Source organism: Bos taurus, chromosome 21 (assembly GCF_002263795.3).
Source record: "Bos taurus isolate L1 Dominette 01449 registration number 42190680 breed Hereford chromosome 21, ARS-UCD2.0, whole genome shotgun sequence".
Taxonomy (NCBI): Eukaryota; Metazoa; Chordata; class Mammalia; order Artiodactyla; family Bovidae; genus Bos; species Bos taurus.
The window spans coordinates 3,224,775-3,228,585 of record NC_037348.1 but is presented as its reverse complement, the minus strand read 5'-3'; the positions used below and the strand labels follow the sequence as shown (position 1 = coordinate 3,228,585).

The window sequence follows — 3,811 nt, the reverse complement described above, 5'->3', positions numbered from 1 at the left end:
CGGAGCGGAGAGTTTGGTGGGGTCGGGCCACCTCCCCGGGGCGGGGTGAGGGGTCGGGGAGGTCACAGCACTCCACTCCAGGCTCCAAACTGCGGGCGATGAAACTCAGCACAGCCCGCACCGCCGGCGCCGAGCGCCGAAAACCCGCGCAGGCGCGGAAGGCCTCAGCAGCTCGGAGGCGGCACCGCGCGGCGGAAGCGGAAGCACACGGGTACGATTCAATTGTCTTGTACTGTAACATTCTCACGTCCTCTCCCACATGGTCTAGCGGTTAGGATTCCTGGTTTTCACCCAGGCGGCCCGGGTTCGACTCCCGGTGTGGGAAAAAGAGACTCTTTTAGAAGCCCAGTTAAGAAATTAACCGTCAAGAAAATTGAGATTCTTCTTAACAAGAAGACTCGATATAATTGAAGAAAGGTGCAGTTCTCTTAAGGGGAGTGGTGAGCTTGAAAATCTACCTTGTAATTTGTAACACAGGAAATGCTACTTGTGTAAGCAGTATCTCTATTTTTGTCCATGATATAATTTATTTAAAATGTTTATTGGTCAAACTCTATTAAACAAAAGAATTCTCTTATTTTCCTCCCAGCATTATTGACATTATATAGCTTATAATTGATATTATAATGCTGTGTAAGTTTAAGGTGTACAACATGATGTTTTGATACACATATTGTGAAATGATTATCACAATAGGGTTAATTAACACCTCGATCACCTCACTTAATTATATAATCAGCATATATTTTATACAGGGAATTCACTGCTCTCTTCTCCCACTAAGTGTTTCTGTCAGGAGGATAGAGAGCTGGCCAGGAGGAGATGAGAAAAGACCCAGGAAAATTGATGTTTAATGACCAAGTTGGGAGGGAAGCAAAAATCTTCCTGAATCAGAAATCACTATGGCCTGAGAGAAAGAAATGTGAGGTCTCCAGATAGAAATACTGCTTTAGCAGAGATTTGCACAGGGTTGTAGACAGCAAGGGAAGATCCTTTCACCTAACCAGCTTCCACAGAACATGACATAGGTTAATGAGGCATGGAATCAGCTTCCGGATCGAATTACACACATGGCTAGGTTGAGGTCAGCAAATTCAAATTTTCAGAAGTGGAAAAAGCCTTGAAACCTTCTTAGCTTCTAGGCCATTTCCAGAATGAAAATAAAGTCTTTCTTTCTATGCATATGAAACTGAACAGGACCCTGTGGGGCCCTCCCAGGTACAAAAAGCTTTTCCTTTTTGGCTTTTTACTTGCAGGATAAAGGATTCAGCCTCCTAGATCTTCTAGAATACCAAAGAGCAGATTCAAACATTACTAACCAGGGCAGTAAGGGAAAGGAGAAGCGTGTGCCTTTTGCACAGGTCAAATAGATGAATTAGTAATTAGATATGCCTGGGTGCTAAGTCACTTCAGTCAAGTCCCACTGTTTGGGACCCTACAGACTCACCAGGCCCACCAGGCTCCTCTGTCCAGGGGGATTCTCCAGGCAAGAATACTGGAGTGGTTTGGTGTGCTGTCCTCTAAGGGATCTTCCCAACCCAAAGACTGAACCCAGGTCTCTCACACCGCAAGCAGATTCTTTACCATCTGAGCCACCAGAGAAGCCCAAGAATCCTGGAGTGGGTAGCTTATCCTTTCTCCAGCGGTTCTTCCTGACCCTGGAATTGAACTGGGCTTTCCTGCATTGCAGGTGGATTCTTTACCAGCTGAGCTACCTGGGAATATGACAGTACCTAGATATGACAGTACAGCTTCTGCAGCATGCAAATCTTTGTCGGTGGCACTAATCTCTAATTTTCTGTAAGATGCAGCATCACTTTTGGTTTACTATCTTCTTATGGGGAACTTCCAGAGGCTACCATTTTGTCTTTCCTGATCACAGTAGCCCACACTCCAAGATTCAAGGGGCAATAGGATAATGTCAGTTGTCAAGTAGGAGGTTTGACTTATGCATGACAGGATCAGGTACTTTCACAGATCTACTGGAACCACTTTGAAATAAACTTAGACCAAAACTTCATTTATTCCAAGCTCCAGGGAACAACTACAAAAGTACTGGAGGAGCAGGAAGAACAAAAAACAACATTAATAATTCTGAGCTGCCTAACCATAGGAAGAGAAGAATGTCAAACCAAAGCCATTGTAAGTTAACAGAACAAATGGCTATAGTTCCTCTAAAGAAGGGTTGGGGATGTATTTACAGTCTGTTCTTGTGACAGTGTCACAAGATGCTTCCTCTGGTGGACCCAGTCTATCCTTGCTTCAGTGGAAAGAGTCTGGGAACTGACTTGGCTCTTGGTACTGGGCCAGAGGCAATATTAATACATTGCAGTGACTCGAGCAAAGTTTCTGGTCACCAAGCCTAGAGTTTCTTAGCTGTACATATCAAATAATACTTCAGTAGATAGCCCATTTATTTCATTCCCAGGACACCACTGCCAGAGTCCTCTTGTTCCAGCACTGCTTCAGTAGCTGAGCTCACCTTTTACCTGGAAGGTTTGCTCCTTGCAGTCTTGCCCTCTGGGATTCCATGATTCCCATTTAATCAGGAGCCCTCGTGACTTTTCTCAGGGGCCCTGGTCTATGCAAGACTTCTACCAAAGGATTTTCAAGCAGCAAATGCTCTCTTCATCAGTGCATTTCACAATCCCTTATGGAGGAAATATTATCTGAAACTCTTTGAGGGGCACAGTGGATGGACGGGGTGTGTTCACATTTGATAAATCCTCAGGCCAAACTACAGAAAGGGAACACAGCCCCACCCATCAACATAAAATTCAATTAAAGACTTACTGAGCACAGCCCTACCTATCAGAACAAGATCCGGATTCCTCCACAGCCAGTCCCTCCCATCAGGAAGCTTTCACAAGCCTCTTAACTTTATCCATCAGAGGGCAGAGAGAGTGGAAACCACATCTACAGAAAACTAACCAAACTGATCACCCGGATCACAGCCTTGTCTAACTCAATGAAACTGTGAGCTATGCCATGTAGGGCCACCCAAGATGGACAGGTCATGGTGAAGAGTTCTGACAAAATGTGGTCCACTGGAGAAGGGAATGGCAAACCACTTCAGTATTCTTGCTTTGAGAACCTCATGAACAGTATGAAAAGGCAAAAAGATAGGACACTGAAAGATGAACTCTCCAGGTCAGTAGGTACCCAATATGTTACTGGAGATCAGTGGAGAAATAACTCCAGAAAGAATAAACAAACAGAGCCAAAGTGAAAACAACACTCAGCTGTGGATGTGACTGGTGATGGAAGTAAAGTCTGATGCTGTAAAGAACAATATTGCATAGGAACCTGGAATGTTAGGTAAATGAATCAAGGTAAATTGGAAGTGGTCATACAGGAAATAGCAAGAGTGAATATTGACATTTTAGGAATCAGAGAACTAAAATGGGCTGGAATGAGGGAATTTAATTCAGATGACCTTAAATCTACTACTGTGGGCAAGAATTCCTTAGAAGAAATGGAGTATCCCTCATAGTCAACAAAAGAGTCCTTGGGTACAATCTCAAGGACTGTACACCCAAGTACAGTACTTGGGTGCAATCTCAAAAATAACAGGATGATCTCTATTCATTTCCAAGCAAACCATTCAATATAATAGTAATCCAAGTCTATGCCACAACCACTAATGCCAAAGAAGTTGAAGCTGAATGGTTTTATGAGAACCTACAAACTTCTGAGAACTAATATCAAAACAGAAAAAAATGATGTCCTTTTCATCAATAGGGGACTGGAATGAAAAAAGTAGGAAGTCAAGACATACCTGGAATAACAGGCAAGCTTGGCCTTGGAGTAC

The 3,811-nt window shown here is 43.7% G+C and overlaps 1 non-coding gene across 1 annotated transcript; it reads left to right on the top strand.

Moving 5' to 3' along the window:
- The first annotated feature begins 253 nt into the window (after positions 1-253).
- TRNAE-UUC (transfer RNA glutamic acid (anticodon UUC)) lies at positions 254-325 on the top strand. Its single transcript has one exon. It is a non-coding gene; the product is annotated as a tRNA-Glu (tRNA).
- The last annotated feature ends 3,486 nt before the right edge of the window (positions 326-3,811 follow it).